General features: G+C 37.6%; 1 protein-coding gene across 1 annotated transcript in view; it reads right to left on the bottom strand.

The window, feature by feature from the left end:
- FGD4 (FYVE, RhoGEF and PH domain containing 4) overlaps positions 1-27,196 on the bottom strand; it is a 234,369-nt gene that overhangs the window by 81,329 nt on the left and 125,844 nt on the right. The gene's annotated exons all lie outside the window — the stretch shown is intronic.

Here is a 27,196-nt window from a genome sequence, read left to right as displayed (position 1 = left end):
CAGCAGTGAATCCAAGGACAAAGAATGAGAACTTTTAGATTCTTCGAACATTAGTATTTGCTTTCTCCCTTGTGTGAGACCTTGACAAATGGACTTTAAACTTCTACTTTTTGTTAATGGAGATATCCAATAATAATTTTTAAGTGGCTTGGTAGATATTAATTTATTCAAAATACAGTACTGTAAATTTAAATTTCATTGTTAGAGATCTGTACCATAAGTATAAAATTTTCATAACTGTTGACCATAGTCATTCTACCTACAATATATATGACCGTTTCTGAACTCAGAAGCTAATAATCAGGATTTAAATTGGTTTGTACATGGCAATATGTTGTTGGGAATATAGTGTCCCTTCTTTGTACAATGGGCATAATACTTGTACTGCCAAACTCATTCAATTCAACAAAAAATGGTCAACTGCCTACCATATATAAATTCTTGCACACAGCACAGAACAAAGCACTTACGTACATGATACAAAGACAAAACTCAAACGGTCTTACCACACAAGGAACTTATATACTACTTAGAGGATAAGGAGACATAAGCAATAATTAAATACAAGATAATATGAAGGAGATAGCATCAATTGGGGCAATCAGGGAAGGCTTCAAATAATAGTAATTGTGACCTGAACCCTGAAGGAAGCTAAGACTTTTGAGAGGACCAGGTAAGTAGGGAATAAATTCCAGCCAAAGGCAACCTTCAGGATCCCATTCTGTTCTCTCGTTTGAGAAATGTCACCATGGAGTCAAGTTTTTTTATTCTGCTGATTTCTGCTAAGCAGGTCACAAATTCTACTATCTGTTCTCTCTCAAGATTTTAATTTCACTCTTGAACCTTTCTGGAACATCTTATGGCAGTTCTATGCTCTCGCAGGAACAGGTTTCCCTCTTTCATGAAGTGTTGTTTCAATATCCTTTGTTTTGCAACATGTATTTAAAGAGAGAAAAGAATAGGACTACAAATACACTGAAGTAAAACAAAGATTACAAAGATTACTAACATTAAAGGGATCTCTATAATAAGCAAAACAGACAATTTACAGATTACTGGCCTGTGAGAAGAAAATTTAAAATTATTGGCCTTTCAGAAGGTAACTTAAAAAACCTGGACACATAATGAAAAAAAAAAAAGACAAGAGCATGGAGAGGGAAGTTCCTGGAATCAAAGAGATCAACTGAGACTATCCAGCAGAGTAGTGCTTGGATTATTACTGTGGTCATGCAAGTAGAAAGAGGAGAATGAAGGAAAAATAAGTTATAGAAGATTGAATCAGTAAGATTTAACAAACAACTGAAAAGGAAATTGCATAGACATGCAATGCACAGCATAAAAGGATTTGAATGTAAAAAACAATTTTAATGAGTTATCCATTGAGCTAAGACTGTTAACAGGAAAGTAAGACTAAAGCAGGAGGCTAGGAGAAGAAGGGGAAACAAAATGAATTGCTCGGTTAAAAGGTATGAGACATATAGGGGAAACTTAAGTATGGGAAAATAATATCAGAAAAGGATTTCTGAGTTTAGGATCCTGGAGGTAGCACAGTAACGAGTGATTGTAAGACAAAGGTATGGCTATCCTTCTGGGTGATTAATGTGGAATAAAGATAAAAGTCACGGGAGTGAGAAGCATAATGAACTGAGACATCAGGGTATTTGAAGGAATATCAATTAATGTGGTGGCAGGCACTGTGGAAAGGAAGACTGTGACCTAGGCAGTGAGCTCCTTGAGGAAAGAGGAAGAATGATCTTAAATGATAGTAGATTTCTTTCATTACAAAACAGCATAACACTTGCAATGCTAGCTTATTCATTCATTCAGTTAAAAATGTTCTGGGGATACAATTCAATTCCTCCAAAATTTATTAAGCACCTACCATCCTGAGTGCTGAGGATACAGAGACAAACAAAGCAGTTCCTGATCTCAAGGAACTAACATTTATAAGGTAATTTCAGGAGACAGACAGTTGCCGGGAGGAAGATAAAGAGGGTTCTGGAAAGGCATCATATAGGAAGTTGTGCCTGAGCTGGAATACTGCAACAAGGATCTAGACTTGATGATATAGGTGGACAACGTGAAGCTTAAAGAGAGAAGCTGTTGAGCAATGGTGGCAGAGTGAAATTCTAGATGTCATAGGGAAGAACAAGACTATACATACTTCTCATAAACTAGTGTAATGGGCGTGAGAGAAGGTACCCTTGGTACTAAAGAGGGTAGAAATACAGGGTCTTGTAGAGAGAGCTAGATTATTGTAAGCTCAAGACATTGGAATGTAAGAAGAGATCCAGGATGAATCATAAGTTTGTTATTTATAGAATGTGTTTTAGCTTTGGGAGGTGTTGTAAGAAACTCCTTGTAAGCCCTGTAAACTACTATCATTAGTAAGTGAAAGGCACAACCTTTTGCTACTAACTCTTTTATAAACAGATTTTCTATGATGAGGGTGTTAGCATAACTCTCTAAGCAAATGGAAGGACTCTTAAGAGTATGTGTACATGTACACACAAATACTAACAAATGCAACCACAATTCGAACTATAATTATAATATTTAAGGGCAGTGCTTAAATTAATGCATTGTTAGTAATTAGCTTATCAAAAAGCATGCACTAAATTAAAAGAGGAGAAAGAACCAGGAACTATGTGGTAACTAATCATTTGCATTACCAAAACATGAAAAATTTTGACAACCTTTATAAGGATATAAGCATTTTATATGATACTATATTGAAATAAGGATTCCCAAAAAATGGCATATTGAATTGTGGTCTTTGTTTTCCTTTATGTTTTTGTGGTAATAAAACAACCTCTAGCTCCAAGTCTATGATCTTATGGCCCATAGAACAACACACAAAACTTTATAGATGATTTTTTGCTATGTTGTGAAATACAAGTGCCAACTACTTCAGTAGATTGCTGCAGAAGTCAAATGAGTTGACAAGAAAATCTAAATCTATAGATCACAGGATCATAGTTTCAGAGCTGCAACGAGAACTTACGTTAAATATGAGGAGTAGTACCCAGAAAATTTAAATTATTTGCCCTAAGTCAGAAGGTAGTAAACAGAAAAGTGGCAGTCAAAGGCAGGTACTCAGACTTTTATCAGCAATTTTTTCAGCTGGACAACTGCACCTAATATGACCATGAATTTAGTGTAGAAAATGTCTTTTTTAATATGTCTGGGCCTTTACTTTGATTAAACACCCAGGGCTTTGGGTGAAGCCATAACAATAAAGTGGTTTTTCTGGTGCTTATAGTAATGAGTTCATTAGAAAGACAGATTAAAGTATCTGATTTCATGCTGGTAGGTTATTTTATACTGGGGCTCTAACACATCAGATATGTTTAAGAAGAGGATAATCAGGGGGACAGGGCCAAGATGGCAGAGTAAAAGGAGTGACTTGCTTGACTTCTCCCCCCAAAACTCTCCAAATATCTGTAAAAAATGACTTTAAACAAATTCTAGACCTACATAACCCACAAAATGACATAGTGAAACAAATCACCAGCCCAAGACAACCTCGAAGATGGACAGGAAATGTCTATCACACTAGGCTGGGAGCGGAGCACAGTCCAGCCTGGGCAGTGCCAGCACAGACAGGGCTGGAGCAGTTCTCAGGTACTGAATCACTGGCAGCTGTGCCGCTTTCCAGACTTCTCAACCCACCAACGACAAAGACAACGTAGAAGGTTGGGGGAAAACTCTGTCAGAACTGGATGAGAGAACAGTGTGGTCATGTCCTAGTCCCGGGACAACAGAGGAAGTGGCTATAACAGTGGGATTGGCATTTTCTTCCAGAGCTACAGTACCAACAACCTGTGGAGGGGATTGAGCAGTTGATCAGAAGGGGATTGCAGGGATCTCTCTGCTGGTGGAGAGGCAGGATTTTCTTGCTTGGCCCTGCTTGGATTTGGGTCGCAGTCGTGGGTGGCAGGCCTGGGCTAAGGAGGAGCATTGCTGAGGCACGGCTTGTGGCAACTTTAGACAGGGAATCCTCCTTACAATTCCAAGGTAGAAAACAGTGCTTGATGTCACTCACAGACCAGAGTATAGGCCAGGAGAGGAGTAAACACCCTCTTCTTGGATAACACCACCTTAGAAGAACTGAAAATGTACAGGTACCTACAAGTAGCTCTGAAAACAGCTGCACAAAACTCCTGAAGCCTGGGACAGAGCACTTTCCACTCTGGAAACAGAGTCATACCTTGCTAAAGAGCTCAAAAGTCAAGTAATTGGCAGGGAAAATGCACAAATAGCTAAAAAACATTCAAGACTATAGAATCTTGCTTTGGTGACAGAGAAGATCAAAACATACAATCAGAAGAAGACAATAGTCAAAGCTCCAACATCTAAAGCCTCCAAGAAAAATATGAATTGGTCTCAGGCCATGGTCTCAGAGCTCACAAAGGATATGGAAAATCAAGTAAGAGAAGTAGAGGAAAAATTGGGAAGGGAAATGAGAGTGATGCAAGAAAATCATGAAAAAAGAGTCAACACCTTGCTATAGGAGACCCAAAAAAATACTGAATAACACCTTAACAGATAGACTAACACAAAGGGCAAATGAAGTCCAAAAAGCCAATGAGGAGTAGAATGCCATAAAAAGCAGAATTGGCCAAATGGAAAAGAAGTCCAAAAGCTCACTAAAGAAAATAATTCCTTAAAAAGTAGAATGGAGCAATTGGAAGCTGATAACTTTATGAGAAATCAAGATATTATAAAACAGAACCAAAAGAATGAAAAATGGAAGACGATGTGAAATATCTCATTGGAAAAACCACTGACCTGGAAAAATAGATCCAGGAGAGAAAATCTGAAAATTACTGGACTACCTAAAAGCAATGATCAAAAAAAGAGCCTCAACATCATCTTTCAAGAAATTATCAAGGAAAACTGCCCTGATATTCTAGAGCCAGAGGGTAAAATAGAAATTGAAAGAATCCAACAATCACCTCCTGAAAAAGATCCCAAAAAGAAAACTCTTAGGAATACTGTTGCCAAATTCCAGAGCTCCCAGATCAAGGAGAAAATACTGCAAGCAGCCAGAAAGAAGCAATTTGAGTATTGTGGAAACACAATCAGAATCTACTGATTGCCTCTTGAAAAAGATCCCAATAAGAAAATTCTTAGTAATATTGTAGCCAAATTCCAGAGTTCCCAGGTCAAGGAGAAAATATTGCAAGCAGCCAGAAAGAAACAATTTGAGTGGGGTCGGAGTGAAGTTGGCAGCTGCAAAGCATGGACTAGCATGAGCTCCCTGCCAAGTCCCTCCAAAAACCTATAAAAAATGGCTCTGAACAAATTCCAGAACTGCAGAACCCACAAAATAGCAGAGGGAAGCAGGGCTCCAGCCCAGGTCAGCCTAGATGGTTGCTGGGTGAGGTCTTTCGAGCACAGAGCAGAGCGGAGCAGAGGAGCGGGCCCTAGCACCCTGAATCAGTGAGCTGTGGCAGTTGCCAGACTTCTCAACCCACAAACACCAAAGACAACAGAGAAGAACTGCAAGAACCCACAAAATGGTGGAGGGAAGCAGGGCTCTAGCCCAGGACAGCCTGGATGGTCTCTGGGTAAGGTCTATCCCTCACAGAGCTGGGAGCGGAGCAGAGCAGAGCCCAGTGTGGGCGGCGCGGACAACCAGACCAGGATCTGGGCAGAGCGGGCCCTAGCGCACTGAATCAGTGAGCTACAGCAGTTACCAGACTTCTCAACCCACAAACACCAAAGACAACAGAGAAGGTTAGTGGGAAAAGCTGCTGGGGATAGGGGGTTGGAGTTTGCGGTTCAGCCACCACCCCAGGGGCAGCAGAGGTGGGGCAAAAAAAGGGAATACTATACTCAGGTATAGAAATCTAACTTATCCTATAGGAAGTAGGAGGGGAAAGGGGAAAGAAAAGGGAAGAGGGTAAATGAAAGGGAAGGAAGAAGTAGTAGGGGAAAAAGAAAAGAAAAGGAAGGGGGTTGATAGAAGGGAGGGCAGATTGAGGGAGTCAAGTGGTAAAAACCAAAACTCTAGTGAGGAGGGAAAGGGACAAAAGAGAGTCAAAAGTGTAAAGTAGGGGAAGGCGGGGAGAGGAGATAGGATGGAGAGAAAGATAGATAGTACTCATTACTGTGAATGTGATGAACTCTCCCATAAAACAGAAGGAGACAGCAGAATGGATCAAAAACTAAAAAAGGAAAATACTAGAATATGTTGTTTACAGGATACACATTTGAAGCAGAAGGATACACAAAGAGTATAAAAGGCTGGAGGAGAATATTTCATGCTTCGGCTGAAGAGGAAATAAAATATTTAAATCACCCCATTTTAGAAAAAGAAATTGAACAAACCATCAATGAACTCCCCAAGAAAAAAACCTTCAGGGCAAGATGGATTTACAACTGAGTTCTACCAAAAATTTAAAGAACAATTAATTCCAATATTGTATAAATTATTTGGGAAAAAAGGCAAAGAAGGAGTTCTACCAAATTCTTTTTATGGTACAAATATGGTGCTGAAACTTAAAACTGGGAAGAGCCAAAACAGAGAAAGAAAATTATAGACCAATTTCCCTAATGAACATAGATGAAAACATTTTAAATAAAATGTTAAGCAAAAAGATTACAGCAACTTATCATGAAGATAATATACTATGACCAGGTGAGATTTATACTAGAAATTAAGGGATGGTTCCACATTAAGAAAACTATTGGCATAATTGACCATATCAACCAAAAAACTAACAGAAATCATGATTATGTCAGTAGATGCAGAAAAAGCTTTTGACAAAATACGACACCCATTCCTATTAAAAACATTAGAGAGCATAAGAATAGTCTTCCCTAAAATGGTAAGTAACTTCTATCTAAAAAACATCAAGAAGTTTTATATGTAATAGGGATAAGCTAGATGCATTTCCAATAAGGTCGGGGGTGAAACAAAGATATCCATTATCACCAATGTTATTCAATATGGTACTAGAGATATTAGCTTTAGTAATAAGGAAAGAAAAAGCAATTGAAGGAATTAGAACAGGCAAAGAAGAAACAAAGCTCTTCAGATAATATGATGGTATACCTTACAGAATCCTAGAGAAGCAACTAAAAGACTACTTGAAAAAATAAACTTTAGCAAAGTTGCAAGATATAAAACAACACCACATAAGTCATCAGCATTTCTATATATTACTTACAAAGCCCAGCAGCAAGAGATAGAAAGAGAAATTCCATTTAAAGTTAACGTAGACATTATAAAAAATTTGGGAGTCTATCTACCACAACACAGCCAGGAACTATATGGGAGGCTCTGCAAGTTCACAGTGCCTGAACTGCAGTCTCTCCTTTAGTCTGAGATTTCTTTCCTAGTTATTCTATTGCAGGCTTCATCCTAGACTAGTGGTTAAAACTGAGTCCCTGTTTTGCTCCTAGGATCAAAGTTACATGACTGTTGTTTGACTCTGAACTTATTCCTCACTCATCACATAGCTAAGGTCCCCAGACTACTCCTTTCTGCCATCCCTTGGTGTAGGTTCTCTCCTCAGTCCACCATGGACCTGGACCTAGAATTGCTTAGTGAATGACAGACCTGCCAGGTGACAGATGGCACCCATTCCCACATACTGTACTAGTTCAGGAACCCCCTGGGAAATTTTCTTCCTCGGGTACCTCCTACCTAGTGCAAAATCTGGTCCTTTTTCAGTCCTTGAGCGTGAGAATACTCCTGGCCAGACCCCAGAATCTTGTCTGTTTCTCTATTCTTATCTGGGCTGAAAAAATGACTCACTGAATTTTTTTCTTTAAACATCGACTCAGAATTGGGTCTGGTGAATTTCCTAGATCTTGATGGAGGAATTATATTTTGGTTTTATCTTTTATCAACAGAGAAATGCAGGTGTGAGGGAGAGAAAATAGATGCTTGTTCTTAAGTTTGCTTTTTTTTGAAGGAAGCAGAAAGGGATAATATGTAGATAAATTATGAAAGATAAGGATAAATAAGATGTCACTAGAAAACAATTCATGTGGATAAAATCTGGGGTTTTTAATATATTGAAACCTCAACATTGGGACAACAGAATGTTATTATGGTGACCAAAAAATAAGGTAATACAATCAGGTGTTTTGTTTGTTCAGTCATTCGATCATGACCAACTCTTCATGACCCTGTGTACCATACTGAAATGGAGCTTTCTTAGAAAAGATGCTGCAGCGGTTTGCCATTTTCTTCTCCAGTGAATTAAGGCAAAGGAAGGTGAATTGCCCAGTGTTACACAGCTAATGTCTGAGGCCATATTTGAACAGTTATAGGCTACATTATCTCATAATCCAAAACAGTAGGAAGGTTCTTAAATGACATCCACTCTCTAACCCATCCAGCTCTGACCAAAATCTCTTCTACAACATCCTGACAAGCGCTCAATCTTTTTTTTTTAAGATTATAAAACTATACCTCCTGAAGCAGTCTATTCAACTTTGATATAGCTCTAATTTCAATTAGGTTTCCCTTATACAAAGCCTAAATCTTCTCTTTAAACTTCCAACAATTTATCCCAGACCTTCTCCCTACCACCATATTACGGTCAAGTAGAATAAATATGATTTTTCTGCTACGTAAGTAGTTAGGTAGAGGCAGCTAGGTGACACAGTAGGCTGGAGTCAGACCAGAGTTCAAATCTCACCTCAAATATTTACTAGGTATGTGACCATGGGCAAGTTGGTTGCCTGCCTCAGTTACCATATGTACCAGTAATAAAGGTGGGACTGTTGTTACACCGTTAACTATAATGTAGGGATAATAACTGCAACTATATTACAGAGTTATTGTGAGGCTCAAATTATATAATATTTGTCAAGCACTTGTTAAGAGCTTAGTAAGGTGCTTTGCACATAGCAGGTTTTATTCCCTTCCCTGAGGACGTCTGGAATACTGAAAGACATTATGTTTCCCAGACTTTTCTTCCACATAAATTCTTCCATTTCTTAAAACTTAAATGGCACTTTCTCTAGTCCTTTCATCATCCTTTTACTGTCTTTTGGATGCACTCCAGTTTCTATTTTTCTTCAAATGTGGTGCGCGGAAGAAACTCAGGTAAATGAAACATTAGATGTGGTCTGAATAAGGCACAATATAATAGCACTATTACTTCCTATAATAATCATAGTTATATCTGCATAGCATTTTAAAGTTTGCAAAGTGCTTCTTATATATTAACTCATTTGGTGCTCCTAACAATCCAATGAGGTAAGTGCTATTATTATCCTCATTTTGTAGATGAAGAAACTAAGGCTGAAAAAGATCAAGTGACTTGTCCAAGGTCACATAGCTAGTAAGTGTCTGAAGCAAAATATAAACTCTGATCTGCCTAATTCCAGGTCCCATACACTAACAACTGTGGTGTCCAGTTGCTTCTATTCAAAGATTCTTAGCAGGATGAGAGCTAAGATGCTACCTAGTACAACTCTACTTAAACAAGAAAGTCTTTTACAACATTCCCAACAAATCTTTACTTAGGATTTGTTTTAAAACTTCCAGTCAGGAAGAAGCTAATTTCTCCCAAGGTACCTTGCCACCCATTCTACCCCCATTTCACTTGGGAAAGTCATAATGGCTTAGAATTTTTTCCAGTATGCCAAGTCTAAATCTGCCTTTATGCTTTTTACCATTTGCACCTAATTTTTACCTCTGGGGCCCAGCAAAAGAAATATAAACCCTCTTTCATATGAGTTGCTGGAGATAGTCACTTATCCCATTTCAGTCTCAGTTTCCTCATCTGTAAACTAGTGATTTTATACCTACCTCCCAAAGCTGTTGTGAGTACAAAATGAGATAAAATTTGTAAAGAATTTTGTAAACCTTAAAAAAATACACTAGATTAAATCTTGCTATGATAAAATGTACTTTATTATTGCCAACTTGTTAGATTATCCTTTTACCTTACAATTGCTAGCATTTACAACTCCATGGTTATAAATCATTTCAGATAGTAAACACACACACACAAAAAGAAACTGTGAGGTTTGCTAAATCATAATGTAAGTTAAAAGACTGTCATACTGTCATCTCTTATTTGTATAGCATTTTATTCACAAAACCCTGAGGAGTTTAAGCATTACTATTCCTATTTTAGAGATGAAGATTTGCCCATATAAGCTAGTGCAAAACCAAGAATATGAACATATTTTCTGATTACATCCAGTGTGTTCTTTCCCCTATAGCATTGTGCCTCTTTTCACACCATACCATCAACTTTTTACATCTTATGTAAGAAATTAAATGGCCAGGTTAGGCTAAGGATCATCAGTGAATTTTAATTATAGGTTGTGACCATAAATGAATATTGAAAATTAATCTGAATTACTTTTTTTTGACAGTTTTTTATATTATCAGAACACAAATACAAAATAGAAAAAAGAGACAAAAACATATCATAAACTTAAATATTAAAACTTAAATATGAAGTAAGAAAGAAAAAAAAGCATGTCATGTGCATAGCAGAACATAGGAGGGGATTCAAAATATGTAACAATAAATTTTCATTTCAAGAAAACCTGTATGATAAATACAACTTGTGTTGAGATTTGTCCATCTTTTCTTTGCTTCCTTGTGTTTTCTTTTGTTCTCTGCTGTGCACTTTTTAACTTTGTTCTTTTTTCCCCTCCCCCCTACCCCCAGGTGGCTACAATATAATTTAGATATGTTTCTTGATATATACATACACATACAGACATATACATACATATATAGACATATACTTTCCCAAACATGCTCTACTTGGCTCTTTGTTGTTTTTTTTATATCTGTACATAACTTTTGTTTCCTATCCCTCCTGCCTCCTCCACTTTACTTCTACCTGCTACACTGGGCATATGCTGGTTCCTTCTCACCCTCACTGCTCTTCAGAGCACAGCTGTGTCTGGCATTCTGCGTCAGCAGATGTTCCCACAATCTTCCTGGGCTCAAACACACGACTCTCCTTACCATCCCTACCATTCCGGGGTGAAAAGCTGCAGTGGCTGGGGCCAAGGCAGCCTCTCAAACCAACTAACCCTGGGGCTTGCTGCTAGTTATTTAAGCGGCTTGCCACTTCCTGACAGAGACCAAACCTGGTCCTGGGGCTTTTCTTCACATCTTCTCAAACTGTCCAAGGAAGATCCTGGTTCTGCCCCTATTCTTTTTTTTTTGTCTCCACCCACACTTTGTTTGCCCTAAGGTGCTATTTTAATGCTTTTGTGAGGGAAAACCTTGAGACCTTGGAATTGTCTAAACTACTCCACCATCTTCCCAGAATCCTCTCTTAAAATTATACTTGTAATAAACTCCACATTAAAATTTCAATAAGTAGAATGCTTTAAGAATAAAATACTGTTTACCTTTGGCATAAGATATACATGTATGTGAATATATTGTTCAATTCCAATTACTTGCTCTTTAAAATAAGAAAATTCCTTAAATGGGGAAAAAATTTTGACAAATGATAGTGTTATAGCAAGAGCAAGTGAGACACACCACAGAGTATAAGTTTTAAGTGGAGAATTTATAAGCCGGCGTCCATTCGGGGTTCCACCCAAATCAAATGGCCCTGGATTGGGGTGAAGATGTAGTTTTCTGAAGGAAAATTATTTGGACAGCTCTAAAATGAGATATCTCTCTCCTTCTTAAAGCAAAATAACCTTTAAACATTGGGATTCATTCACAAATTCCCAAAGTGCCATCACAAATTAGTCCATAAACCTCCATATTAACATACATAAATACATCTCTAGATGATACAGGCTTGAAAATCATACCCCTATATTTTCCAAAGTATTATAACAACTCAATTCTTTATTATTACAGAATTTCTAGATATCACAAAATTCTTTAGTCAAAAAGGTGTTGTAATGGGGATAACACTTAGTTTCTATACATTACATACCCAATTAAATTAGCTTTATCACAATAACAAAGTTTACCAGGACTTTAAAAAAAAAAAACTTTTTCATAGGAATTCCTCTTGAATAGGACAGATGAGAGATGGTAGGTGAAGACTTAGCAGAAAGGAAGAAACACATCAATAATTTCTTCCCTTCCCAAATGAATTTGAAAAGGCTAAGGGATTATAGATAAGATATTGGGATCTGTGTGAAATGTAAGGGCCAAATTACTACCAGTCTCCTTCCTGCAGCCTCCTCAGAATTAGCATGATAACTCAAGGGAAGGATCGCCGTGATTTGCATTTAACAAGGATGAAAGAATTGGCCCCTTCCTCCTCTCTCCAAGCCTCCCCCTAGACTTTTGGACACCACTTGAGGAAAGCATGAACTGACCAAATCTACCTGGTTTTTCCTAGTTCTCTGTCTAGTTTCTTTTAATTTCTAAGGCCCAAAACTTAGCATTGTAAAAGAACTGATCATTGTCTACAAAACCACATTTTAACAGTTCGCAATGTATCCTGAACTGACAGAGATCACAAGAGAACCCAAAAAGGCCTCTGCACAAATACCTGACTTATAGCAAAAACAATTTCAATTGAACTTTCAGACAAAACTTGGAAGTCATAATTGCTTAGGTTACAGCAATTGTCCAACTTCTTAATGTAATGCAACTCTAACAATATTTATACTATAGAAATGTAATAATGTCCTAAACATTATTATGTATGTAAAATTTGAACTACTCATTTCAGTCTAGGTAAATACATGTCTCAACCAAATATGACAGTTTAAAATTACCAAATTTTCATCACATCCTTTAAAAGCATCCAATTCACATACATCGAACTCAGATTAAAATCACATAATGGTCTTCTCAAATTACACAATCTAAGAGAATTTCAGAAATACAATATAATTTTAGAAACACAGAAACAATAGATTTCAGATGACATCAATTGCTTTTCCAGATTATCACATATGGGAATTGTTGATCCTATTACTTCTGGTATTTCTATATTAACACATTAATATAGAAATACATGCAAAACATATATCAATACATTAATCTCTTTAATACACTGTATTTATTTAGCTGTATATTCTTCAGTACCCAGATTCAATAAAACCTTTCATCACTAACTAATCAGTCCTATTTCCCAATCAAGTTACAAGTTTCTTTTAGCTTCAGCTTCCCATAGTCTTTCAATGTGGAGGGTAGGGGAAGGCTGTGGCCAGGAGCACATGGCAGCTAAGAGCAGCATCCCCCCCCCACCTAAATTCCTTTATACAAGTTTCTCTTTCTTTCCCAAATTTACTTTAACTTTTAGCCTCTGCATTCCAATTTGAATCTTTCTTCCCTAATCTTGACCCAAAATGACTCAAACTTTTAAGTGAATAATTACATACTCACCCAGCTGCTTTCTTTTTACCTTAAAACTCAAAGGCTATTCTCATAATAAAAACTTTTTCACATGGAAAGTCTGTTCTCATGGTTAAATATCAGTATTATTAATTATTCACTTGTTACAACCACAAATAACAGTTCCAAATTTTATCACATATAGAAATTATTCAACTTATTATTTTTGGCATTCAAAAACCACTTCAAAGGTTAACAATTACATTAAATCAGAGACATAGTAATAATGTTGTGTCAAAAATATAAACAACCATCATTATTATTTCCCTTTACAAATCAGGAAAATGCTATTCACAGGCCCAATCCATTCATCTTTCCCTTCCCCCACAACTGCAGAAGTTACTGAGCCTAGGGCAGTTTGCAGCTGCTGGGGACAGGGTGGGCAGAATGCATAGGACCAGGGTGTCTTTTCCAAACTTTGCCAAAAAGGATGGGCTACAAAGGTACCCAGGGGCACAGGACTGACTGTCAGTCTGTAAATTTCTGTCCTTCTCCTCCTTTTGCCAGATGGGGAAGGGTGATTTAAGTTTTCCCTACAGTTCCCCTGCATTTTCTTCTAATCTGATCTGGGAGGAGAGGAGTTTGTTTTATCTGCTCTAACTTTTACTGCAGCCCTGGCTCTGTCAAAGACAGGACAACAATGGTGAAAGATCTCAATGATTGTAATTCAAGCAAACTTCACCTTTTGCTCACTCCTTAAAAACCTTTTTGCATTTAAATCTAAGGGAAAAGATTCCCTCCTAACTTTGGGGACAAAGACAAATGCAAGAGTCCAACTGAAAACCTTTTACCAGACTCCGTATTTACGGATAAACAGAGGTTTTTTAGCCAGAAGGCATTCATTGGGAGGAGGTGTTTCAGCAAGAGTAAGCTCCTGGAGTGATCTTACAGTTTCAGGAGTCTCCCAAAATCCAATTAACCAATTTCCAAACCTTTAACAATTGAAAACCCAGAATTTGCCAAAATTTTAACCCTATTTCCGTTGTAATTCCAAGTTGACCAGACAAGGAACCACAAGAAAAAGAATCTTTGTTTCCCTACTTGCAGCCTGAAATCTCTAGCTGCCTGCATTTCAGATTTTAAACAAAATATAGACATTTCACAATTTTGACACAGACACACGAACACAGACAAACTCAAAACATAACAGAACCACAGTGTGAGTCGAATTGAAAGCTAAACCAAGTCCCCTCAGAGGAAAGAAAAAATACACCAGATTTCCTCCTTAGGGATAACGACCTCCAATCTTTCCACACCCCAACAGGGAGAAGACAGCCTCCTGTACTTTCCCCACTCTGTACACATCCCTGCGTCTAGGTTATCGTGTTAACAGAGACCAGATGGCTAGCCCAGAAAAGAAATCTTACCTCTAGATGTCTGAAAACCGGAATTCTCCATAGGCCAAAAAGGTACAAGTCAGCAAAGAGCCCATTCTCCGAGACCGTCACCCCACATCAGAGTCCTAGGAAAAGAAATCCCCAGGAGCCGGCCCTCCGAAGTGAGAGAAGGTGGATCGGAGCAGAGACTCCCTGATGAGGTCCAAAATCCTATGTGTGTCTCCGAGGTGGTAACATGAAATACCGCCTCATCTCGCTGGGGCCTCCAAAATGTTATACCAAGAGCGAGTGAGACACGCCACAGAGTATAAGTTTTAAGTGGAAAATTTATTAGGCGGTGTCCATTCGGTGTTCCACCCAAATCAAATGGCCCTGGGGTGAAGACATAATATTTATAGAAAATACAGGGTGCAGTGGCAGTGGTTAATTATCTCTTGAAATTTACGGGCCAGGTCACAGGGTGGTCTGGGGGAACAGGAACAAAGGTCCTGACAGATCAAAGATTCTGATAGGTTATTGTTAAGTAGGATAATCTTATTGACATTCCTTGGTGGAGTCACGGAGCCCCAGGGACATTTGCTAACCCTCAAAAGGTCTGAGTCCATTCTTTATTATACAAACTGGGGTTTCTCAGGGGTCTCCTTAGCAATAACTGATTTTTCCAGTACCACAATAGGACATGAACTTTAATAAAACACAGTACATAACTATGAAATGTGGGTCTCTTTAAAAATAAAAATATGAAAAAGAAAAAAATAATACAACAGTTTTAATAGTTTAGGCAGCTTTTTGTGTTTCCTTCTAATACCGCAGGAAATCAGAAAATATATTAAAAAATTCTATGCAAAAGGTTTTATGCAGTAATTTTTAAATTAACTGTTAGGGTGAATGTTAGAAATACACTTGACACTGAAATTAAGGCATCAAGGGCAATTTATTATTATTGAGGAATTGAAAGGAGTTGGTAAACATTCCTGGCCAGGAGCGGAATCCACCCTTCTTTAGGAAGAGGGAGTGCTGCTTACAAAAATGAGATCAGCTCTATAGTATTAGACTGACACAGACTGATGAACCATCAATTCAGTACCTACCCTCAGAGAACAGATTGGTCTGCTCCACCCTTCCTGATATACCTCTTCACATATTTTCTCTTTGATATGTGTAAGCATGTCCCCCTCCCCTCATCAAACATCTCATGTTGAAAAACTGGCAGAAAACGAGAGATAGAGAGCATTACAAAATGCAAAATGGATAATTTTGATTATGTTAAATCGAAATGTTTTTGTACAAAAAGAGCCAATGCAACAAAGATTAGGAGGGAAGCAGAAAATTGGGAGAAAATCTTTACAACTAGTGTCTCTGATAAAGGCCTCATTTCTAAAATATACAGGGAACTGAGCCAAATATATAGGAAGACAAGTCATTCCCCAATTGAGAAATGGTCAAAGGATATGAACAGATAGTTTTCAGAGGAAGAAATTAAAGATATCTATAGGCATATGAAAAAATGCTCAAAGTCACTACTGATTAGAGAAATGCAAGTCAAAACAACTCTTAGGTACCACATCTCTCTTGTCAGATTGGCTAAAATGACAATTCAGGAAAATGATAAATGCTGGAGAGGATGTGGGAAAATTGGAACATTGTTACATTGCTGGTGGGGTTGTGAACTGATCCAGCCATTTTGGAGAGCAATTTGGAACTATGCCCAAAGGGCTATAAAAATGTTCATACCCTCTGACCCAGCAATACCACTTCTAGGGTTGTATCCCAAAGAGATCACACAAGCGGGAAAAGGACCCATATGTACAAAAATATTTATAGCGGCTCTTTTTGTGGTAGCTAAGAACTGGAAATCAAAGGGATGCCCATCAATTGGGGAATGGCTGAACAAGCTGTGCTATATGAAGGTAATGGAATACTATTGTGCTATAAGAAATGGAGATGATACGGACTTCAGAACAACCTGGAAAAACCTACACAACATAATGTTGAGTGAGCAGACCAGAGCCAGGAGAACATTATACACAACCACAGATATATGTATTCTGTGATGACTAACCCTGACAGACTTTGCTGTTCTCAGCAACACAATATGCAGAGACAGTTCCAAAGGACTCACGATGGAGAGTGCTATCTACATCCAGAGAAAGAACTATGAAGTATGAATGCAGATCAAGGCACACTTCATGCTTGCCTTTTTCTCCCCTCCCCCCCTTCTTTTTCTCTCTTTTGTATTTGTTGTTGGGTTGTGTTTTTGCTTTTGTTTTTTTTTTTTGGTTCTGTTTCTTCTTTCTCATGACTCATTCCATTGGTCATAATTCTTCTCCACAACTTGACTAGTGTGCAAATTAATTCAATGCGAAGTTATACATGGAAGTTGTAGGGGATTCCATGCTGTCTTGGGGAAGGAGTGGGGGAGGGAGGGAAGAAAATCTGGAACTCAAAATTATGTAGAACCGTGTGTTGCAAACTAAAAATAAAGAAAAGAAAAGAAGAAAGAAGAAAGAAAAGAAGAAAGAAAGAAAGAAAGAAAAAGAAAAATGGCAGAAAACTCCTCCAGGTGGGTGTGTAAGGTAATATTCAATTAGCCAATTAAGCATGCGTGGTATCCATTTGACCCAGTTTTCTCTTTAACCCTGAATGTTATCTGGCCAGTGTAGAGCAGTTTTGCTTATATCCTGAGTTTGTGGTTTTCAGAAAGCCATTACCTATTCTAACATTGGCTGAGTCCATCTACCTTAGTTAATTTTTATACCCTTCTTTCTTCAACCTGACACTTCATTAATTATTCTGCGGAACTTAATTAACTCTTTTGTGGAAACCTAACTTTCCCTAACTTTTACCAATCTCTCACAGTGAACACAGAGCAATATAAAAAAACAAGAGTTGGGACAGAACAATCACAGATCTGAAGAAAAATCTCAGTACAGAGATTTGGTCCCTGTGAAGAGTAAACACCCCTAGGATAGTTCTGCTGAAAGAACAAGCCAGCAAGCTCTGGGGTTACCTAGGTCGGGAGGCTCCCTCCACCCCAACACAGAAACTTTCACCTCCTGGACTGCATGGGAAGTCAGCTACCTGGAGCCCTGAATCAGGAAAGATCGACTGAACCTCTGCTGACAAGGAACAACTGATCCAGACATGCTAACAAGAGGGGCAAGGTCCTGGGTGAGAAGAAACCAATACACACCCGGTGAATACAAATGCAATGGGGCAGGAACACCACTGGCTGTGGGCACTTACAGGATGGTAGAGTTCTTCATTTATGGTCTAGTCTAGAGGGAAGAACTGAAGGAAGATATGAGGCCAGGAGCACTATTCCTGATACCCCAGAATGAGAGGTCATTACAAAAAATAAGCTCCTACAATTTTCTTTTAAAATGAACAGGCAAGGCCAAGATGGCAGCTGGAAAGCAGGGACTTGCTTAACCTCCCCCCCCCTCCCGGTCCCTACAAACACCTATAAAAAATGGCTCTGAACAAATTATAGAGCTACAGAACCCATGAAATAGCAAAGGGAAGCAGGGCTTCAGCCCAGCACAGCCTGGATGGTTGCTGGGAAGGGTCTATTGCATGGAGCCAGGAGCAGAGTGGAGCACAGCCCAGTGTGGGCCGCACCCAAGCCGACCAGACCGGGAGTCGGGCGGAACAGGTGTAGTGCCCTGAATCAGTGAGCTGTGGCAGTTACCAGACTTCTCACCAAAGACAACAGAGGCAACAGCATAGATCAAGGAGAAAATTCTGTAGCAAGCAGCCAGAAAGAATCAATTTCAATACTGTGGCAACACAATCAGGATAACACAAGATCTAGCAGCTTCTACATGACGGGACCGAAGGACTTGGAATATGATATTCTGGAGGTCCATGGAGCTGGGTTAAAACCAAGAATCACCTACCCAGCAAAACTGAGTATCATGCTCCAAGGCAAAATATGGACTTTCAATAAAATAGAGGCTTTTCAAGTTTTCTCAATGAAAGGACCAGAGTTGAATAGAAAATCTGACTTTCAAACACAAGAATCAAGAAAAACATGAAAAGGTAAACAAGAAAAAGAAATCACAAGGGACTTACTAAAGTGGAACTGTTTTGTTTACATTCCTACATGGAAAGATGATGTGTGTAATTCATGAGACCTCAGCATTAGGGTAGCTTAAGGGAACATACATACACATAGACAGATAGATATAGATAGATAGATAGGCCACAATGTGATTTGAATATGAAGGGATGACATCTAAAAAAAATAAAATGAAGGGATGAGAGAGGAATATATCGAGGGAGAGACAGAATGCTGTAAATTATCTCACATAAAAATGGCAAGAAAAAGCAGTTCTTTGGAAGGAAGAGCGGGCAGGTGGGGAGGAATGAGTGAATCTTGCTCTCATCGGATTTGATTTAAGGAGGGCATAACATACACACTCAATTTGGTATCTTACTCCACAGGAAAGAAGGAGGAAGGGTATAAAAAAAGAGGGGATGATAGAAAGGAGGGCAGATGGGGGAGGAGGTGATGAATAGCAAACACTTTCAAAAAGGGACAGGGTCAAGGGAGAAAATTGAATAAAGGGGGGAATGACAGGAAGGAGCAAAATATAGTTAGTCTTTTACAACATGAGTATTGTGGAAGGGTTTTACATAATGATACATGTGTGGCCTATGTTTAATTGTTTGCCATATTAGGGAGGGTGGGTGGGGAGGGTAGAGGGGAGAGAATTTGAAACTCAAAGTTTTAAAGCAGATGTTCAAAAAAAAATAGTTTTTGCATGCAACTGTGAAATAAGACATACAAGCAATGGGGCATAGAAATCTGTGTTGCCCTACAAGAAAGTAAGGAAAAAGGGGATGGGGGAGGGAGTGGGGTGACAGAAGGGAGGGCTGACCGGGGAATGGGGCAATCAGAATATATGCCATCTTGGAGTGAGGGGGAGGGTAGAAATGGGGAGAAAATTTGTGATTCAAACTCTTGGGGAAATCAATGCTGAAAACTAAAAATATTAAATTAATAATAATAAAAAAGAAAAAAAAGAAAAAGAACAGGCAAATGAGAAAGAATCCAACCACAGAAAGTTACTATGGAAACACAGAAGACTGAGGTTTATTTCAGAGGAAAGTGAAGCAAGAAAAAGTCTCTCCTACTCTAAAGAGTAATGTCAAATGGTCACCTGCCCAAAAAGAATTCATAGAAGAACTTAAAAAAGACAAGGAAAAATTAAAAAAAAAAACAATCGAAGAAAAACAAGAAGATTATGAAAAGAAACTCAACCATTAGAAAAGGAGATCCAGAATCTTAAGAAAATGACACCTTCAAAATTAGAATTGGGCAAGGAGGAAGCCAGCAAAGTTATAAGAAACCAAGAAATAACAAAACAAATTATAAAGAAAGAAAAAATAGAAAAGAAAATAAAACATGTCAGAAGAAAAACTGATATGGAGAGTCAAGAAGAGAAAACATAAGAATAATCAGGACCACCTAAAAGCTATGATCAAAAAAAGAATATTGATAGAATAATATGGGACATAATTAAAGAAAATTGTCCTGAGGCATTAGAACAAGAGGGGAAAGTAGAAAAAAAAAATCCTGTCTATTTCTTCCTGTAACTCGCTTAACCTCTCCTCTAAGAATTTGTATGCCTTACCACTTGGTGCATATATGTTAAGCAATGATATTGCTTCATTGTTTATGGTGCCTTTTAGCAGGATATAATGTCCTTCCTTATCTCTTTTAATTAGATCTATCTTTACTTTTGCTTTGTCTGAGATTAGGATTGCTACACCTGCTTTTTTTACTTTAGCTGAGGCACAATATATTTTACTCCAGCCTTTTACCTTAACCCTATGTGTATCCCCCTGTTTCAGATGCGTTTCTTGTAAACAGCATATTGTAGGATTATGGTTTTTAATCCATTCTGCTATCTGCTTCTGTTTTGTGAGGATGTTCATCCCCTGCACGTTCAGGGTTATGATTTCTATCTGTGTCTTTTTCTCCATCCTAATTCCCCCTGTTTATGCTTTTATTTCTCTCTTTCCCCTTCTCCTCCTCAACAAAGTTTTGCTTTTGACCACCACTTTCCTCAGTTAACCCTCCCTCTTTATTCCCCTCCCTTGTCTTACCGTTACCCACTTGCTACTTCTCCTCCCCCTTCTGCTCACCCCCCTCCCTTTTTCCCCCCTTACCCTCCCACTTCCCGTAGGACAAGTTAGATTTCTAAACTTATCAGAGTATGTTATTCCCTTCTTGAACTAGATCAGATGACAGTAAAGCTCAAATACTGCTCTTCTCCCTCCCTTCTTTCCCTTTACTATAATATGTTTTTGTGCCACTTCCTTTGGTGTAATTTAACCTTTTCTACTACCTCCTTACCACTTCCCTCATAGCCCTCCCTTTATATCTCTTATTTATATTTTATATCTTTACATCAGTTAATTTATACAGGCATTCAAAACCTATGTATATCCCTTTCATTTGTCATAATAGTTGTACCATTCACAAGAATGACTTATATATGTATATGTGTGTGTGTATATATATATATGTACACATACATATATATATACATACATATGTACATAAAAAACATACATAAGCTGATATAATCCCACATAAAGATGTAAACAACCTGCCCTTATTGGTTAATAAGGTTTGTGGGGTTTTTCCCCCTGGTTACCTTTTTATGTCTCTCTTGAGTTTTGTATTTGGAGATCAAATTTTCCATTGAGTTCTGGCCTTTTCATCAGGAAGGTCTGGAATTCCCTTATTTCACTGAATGTCCATCGCCTTGCCTGGAAAATTATGCTTAGTTTTGCTGGGTAGTTGATCCTTGGTTGTAGTTCCAGCTCCTTTGCCCTTCGGAATATCATATTCCAATTTCTCCTGTCTTTTAATGTGGAAGCTGAGAGATCCTGCGTGATCCTGACTGTAGTTCCACGATATTTGAATTGCTTCTTTTTGGCTGCTTGCAGTACTTTCTCCTTGAGTTTATAGCTCTGAAATTTGGCTATAATATTTCTTGGTGTTTTCAGTTTGGGATCTCTTTCAGGGGGTGATCGGTGAATTCTTTCAATGACTATTTTGCCCTCTGGTTCTAGGACCTCTGGGCAGTTGTCTTTGATAATTTCTTCGAAGATACTGTCAAGGCTCCTTTTTTCATCGTGGATTTCTGGTAGACCAATAACTCTCAAATTGTCTCTCCTGGATCTATTTTCCAGGTCAGTTGTTTTGCCAATCAGATATTTCACATTTTTTTTCTATTTTTTCATTCTTTACGTTTTGTTTTATTACTTCTTGATGCCTCATAGATTCATTAGCTTCCACTTGCTCAAGTCTAATTTTGAATGAGTTAGTGTTTACATTTTGCTTTTGAGTCTCCATTTTCCATTGGTTGATTTCGCCTCTCAGGGTGTCCTTTTCTCTCTCTAGATTCTGAATCTCCGTATCCTTTTCGCCAATCTTATTCTTTAGGGACTTGATTTCATCAGTGAGCCAAATATATAGGAACACAAGCCATTCCCCAATTGAGAAATGGTCAAAGGATATGAACAGGCAGTTTTCAGAGGAAGAAATTAAAGCTATCTATAGGCATATCAAAAAATGCTCTGGATCACTACTGATTAGAGAAATGCAAATCAAAACAACTCTTAGATACCACATCTCTCCTGTCAGATTGGCTAATATAACAAAACAGGAAAATGATAAATGCTGGAAAGGATGTGGGGAAATTGGAACATTGTTGCATTGCTGGTGGAGTTGTGAGCTGATCCAGTCATTTTGGAGAGCAGTTTGGAACTATGCCCAAAGGGCTATAGAAATGTTCATACCCTTTGACCCAGCAATACCACTTCTAGGGTTGTATCCCAAAGAAATCACGCAAGCGGGAAAAGGACCCATATGTACAAAAATATTTATAGCAGCTCTTTTTGTGGTAGCTAAGAATTGGAAATCAAAGGGATGCCCATCAATTGGGGAATGGCTGAACAAGCTGTGGTATATGAAGGTGATGGAATACTATTGTGCCATAAGAAATGGGATGATGCAGACTTCATAACAACCTGGAAAAACCTACATGACATAATGCTGAGTGAGCGGAGCAGAGCCAGGAGAACGTTGTGCACAGCCACAGATATACGGATTCCGTGAGGACCAACCCTGACATACTGCGCTTTTCTCAGCAACCTAAGGGGCAAGGATAACTCCAGGGGACTCACGATGGAGAATGCTATCTTCATCCAGAGAAAGAACTGTGAAATTTGAATATAGATCGAGGCGCACTACATGCTAACCTTTTTTGCTTCTTTTTTGTTTTTGTTTTTGGGTTTTTTTTTTTTTGGTTCTGTTTCTTCTTTCTCATGATTCATTCCATTGGTCAAAATTCTTCTTCACGACTTGACTAGTGCATAAATTAATTCAATGCGAAGTTATACATGACAGTTATATGAGATTCCAGGCTGTCTTGGGGAGGGAGGGGAGAAAAACTGGAACTCAAAACTATGTAGAACCGTGTGTGGTAAACTAAAAATAAATAAAGAAATTAAAAAAAAAATCCACGGATCACTTCCTGAATGAGATTCTATGAGGAAAACCAATAGGCATATCGTGTTAAAATTCTGAAATTTCCAGCTCAAGGATAAAATATTACAAGCAACCAAAAAAAAACTATTTAAATATGGCAGTGTCAGAATTAGAATCACATTGACCTACAAGCAGCAACATTAAAAGACTGCATATCTTAGAACACTATATAACAAAGAGCCAAAAATGACTGGGGTTATGGCAAAAAAAAAAAAACTATCATACGCAGCAAAGTTAAGCAAAATCCTGAATGAAAAAAAAATTCGCATTTAATGAACTGCCAGACTTTCAGGATTTTGTGAGAACAAAAAACAAACAAAACACCTGAATTTAGTGGATTTAACATATAAAATCCAAGGGAAATATAAGATACATATGAATGACTAATTACAAGGTACTCAAAGACAGAATCTTTAACTTTTATATGAGGAAATGTTAGTTGTATGTCTAAGATTGTTATTAGTAGCTGAGTAGTTCATAAGATTGTGGTAAAACTGAGTAGAATACGATCTTAAAAAGTGACACCATTTAGAACAGGTTAAGAACATTATTTTGAACAAATGCAGTGCAAGAGCAAGAACTGATATAGAGGAATTAGATGGGGAAAGAAGGCTGGTAGTTCTGGAACACTACTTTAATCAGGAAGGGGTTTAAGAGGGAACAATCCATACAGATCTGGAAAGGTATAAAAACCTTCTAAATTGAGAAAGAAATAAAAGGCTAAGGGAGACAGAGAGGATAAGAGAGAGATTTTTAGAGGGGAGGTAATAGAAGGCAAGGATGCGGGGGGAGGTAATAGAAGAGTGTTAAGATATTAACAGGAATGGGAGGATAAGAGAGGGATCCTTGGAGGCGGGGTAGGTTATGTAATAGGAGGGAGTCAAGGTAGCAAACAGAAGTAAAGTAGAGGAGTCCAGAGGAATAGGAAATAAGAGATACACACACAAACAAAAATTAAGTTCAGGAGTATTATTAGAGGAAAAAAAAGCAGGGGTAGCAATCATGATCTCAGGCAAAATTAAAGTTAAAATAGATTTAATCAAAAGAGAAAATTAGAGAAACTACATTATATGTCAGCCATATTAATCAATATTGTTTTAGATTATTTAAAATAACTAGACAATATAAGGCCGGAATATTGCTATGCTATGATAAGCTGGTAGACTTCAAAAAACATGAAAAGACTTGGACTTAGGAAGGAAGAGGTTATCTACCCTCAAAGAACCAGATGACAAATAAGAATAGTATAATCTTTTATAGAAGCATATAGAATACATATGAATGTGTATGTCTATATATGAGTATGTTTATAGATATCTATGTATAGGTTGGCAAGTATATATGTATGTGTATATGCATGTATATATCTTTATATGTCTGTGTATATAGGCTTGTTTGTATGTGAACATAGGGGTGTGGGTGGGTATGTGTGAGTGTGTGTTTGTGTGTGCGTGTGTGTATGTGTGTCCATGATTAATTGTAGCCTTCTTGGGCAGGGAAGGGGCAGAAAGAACAAAGTGAAAAGTGCACAGCAGAGACCAAAAGAAAACTTATAAGGAAGCAAAGATGGATAGCTCTGAACACAATGTGTAGTATTTGTTATATAGGCTTTCCTGAAATGGAAGTTTATTGCCATATATTTTGAATCCTCTCTTACATCCTGTTGTGCACATAGTAGCAATGCTTTTTTTCTTATTTTGTATTTAAGTTTTAATATTTAAGTTTGTAATATGTTTCTTTTTTCTCATTGTGTGTTTAAGTTTTAAAATGTTAATAAAAAAAGAAATCCTTAAAAATCTAAGTCTTAAAAGACATTTTATTGATAATTGTTAAGTTCGTACAAATATATGTCACATGCAACTTTTAGACATACTTCCTTAGAATTAGAATCTCTAGTTTCCTTCAAAGATCAGTTCAAAGGTCACCTCCTATATAAAGCCTTTCCAATTTTCTCCAGCTGGTAACATTCAATCCCTGAAATCAGAGTGAATTACTTTGTACATATTTTGCATTTAAATAATAGCAGACAGGGGTCAAAGGCTATCAACAAGCAGTTTTCAGACAAACACATCAAAGCTGTCTATAATCATAAGAAAAAATGCTCTAAATCACTATTCATTAGAGAAATGCAAACTAAAAGAACACTGAGGTATCATCCCACACTTATCAAACTGACTTATTGTTTGTCCTTTGTTCTCAAAGAGGATCAATGACATCAGTGATGTCTTGACTTGTAAGTAAATTAGACTACTTACAAGGCTATTCACAGTCACCAGCCTCACTCTGCTCCAGAGCCATCTGGGTCCAATGGCAAGACACAGATCAAGACAACTGATCAGATTGATTAACATAACAGAAAAGGAAAATGACAAATGTTGGAGAGGATGTGGGAAAACTGGGACACTAATGCATTGTTGATGGAATTGTGAACTGATCCAACCACTCTGGAAAGTAATTTGGAACTAATGCCAAAGGGCTATAAACCCAAGCAAACCCTCTGACACAGCAATACCACTACTAGATCTGTAATCCAAAGAGATTTAAAAAAAAAAGGAAGTGGTCTTATATGTAAAAAATATTTTTAGCAACTCTTTTTGTCATGGCAAAGAATTGGAAATTGAGGGGATGCCCATCAATTGGGGAATCGCCAAATGATTGTGATAGAATACCATTGTGCTACTAAGAAACCAGGAAAGACATACATGAACTTAGTGTGAAATGAAATGAGCAAAACCAGGAAAACATCGTACACAGAAACAGCAATGTTGTACAATGATTGACTTCAAATAACAGCTATTTTCGGCAAGACAATGATCCAAGACAATGCAGAAGGACTAATGATGAAAAATGCTATCCACTTTCAGAGAAAGAGCTAATGGAGTCTGAATATAGATTGAAAAATACTTTTTTAAACTTTATTTTTTTTATTTTGAGGGTAAGGTGGGATTCTGTGTTTTCTTTTACAATGTGACTAACATGGTGGGAGAGAATTTGGACCTCAAAACTAAAAAAAGAATGTTAAAAATTGTTTTTACATATAATTGGGAAAATGTTAATAGAAAAAAAAGAAAATGGCTTCATAATTCACATAACTGAGAGTATTTTATTTTAAACCTTCCTTCCAGAGACCTTCAAATTCTAAAATTTTGAAAAGTGTAACAAATTGTTGAGATGAAAGAAAACCCTAAGGGACAGCATTTCTGCATAATAAATAATCAATTTAGGATAGATAACAATCAATAAATTGATGGTCAGTAACCAAAAATGCCAAGGGAGTCCCTTAAATGCATTAAATCTCTTCTGAAATAGAACTCCCCTGACAACTGAAAATCAACCCTGATTAGTAGACATTTAAGGAGGAGGTGGGCTAAACTTCTTATCTTGTGCTGAGAGAGTGGCTTGATCATGAGACTCAGCAGCCTCAAGGCATCTGGGCAGCGGGTGCCATTTCCATCCAGACCTCTCCAGCTACTTTTCTCCTTCATGAGCTGGGATGCCCCACTCTCTAATGGAGGGGATCAAGGATGGGGGCAAATGCTCAACTAGATTGGATTCTGTTTATACTATAAAACAGAAATTAGGTCTCTCAGATTTTTTCGGGGAGCAGTGAATGTCCAGCCTACCTTAAGAGCAGATGCCTTAAGGTCTAGGAAAATCTCACCACTCAGCCATGTCCTTCAGAGACTAATTGACCTTTTCAAGGAGTTGGGTTTTAAGAGAAATAAAAAGAAAAATGAAAATCATACATTAACAATTAGTTATTAATATAATACTCTAATATTACTTGCTCTTGACTGTTTTCTTTGACTTTAAAGGATTAGGAGAAAAATAAGAATAAATCCAAAGCAAAATAATCAGAATTTGATTTTTCTAACACTAACAAGAAATTCTGAGAATGCACAGTAGTTTAATCTTTGATAGTCAACATTACTAGAAATAAAAATATTTTCTTGCAAAGAGTAAACTAAACAAAGC

The sequence above is a fragment of the Trichosurus vulpecula genome, chromosome 5 (assembly GCF_011100635.1).
Source record: "Trichosurus vulpecula isolate mTriVul1 chromosome 5, mTriVul1.pri, whole genome shotgun sequence".
NCBI lineage: Eukaryota > Metazoa > Chordata > Mammalia > Diprotodontia > Phalangeridae > Trichosurus > Trichosurus vulpecula.
This window is presented reverse-complemented; position numbering and strand designations above follow the sequence as displayed.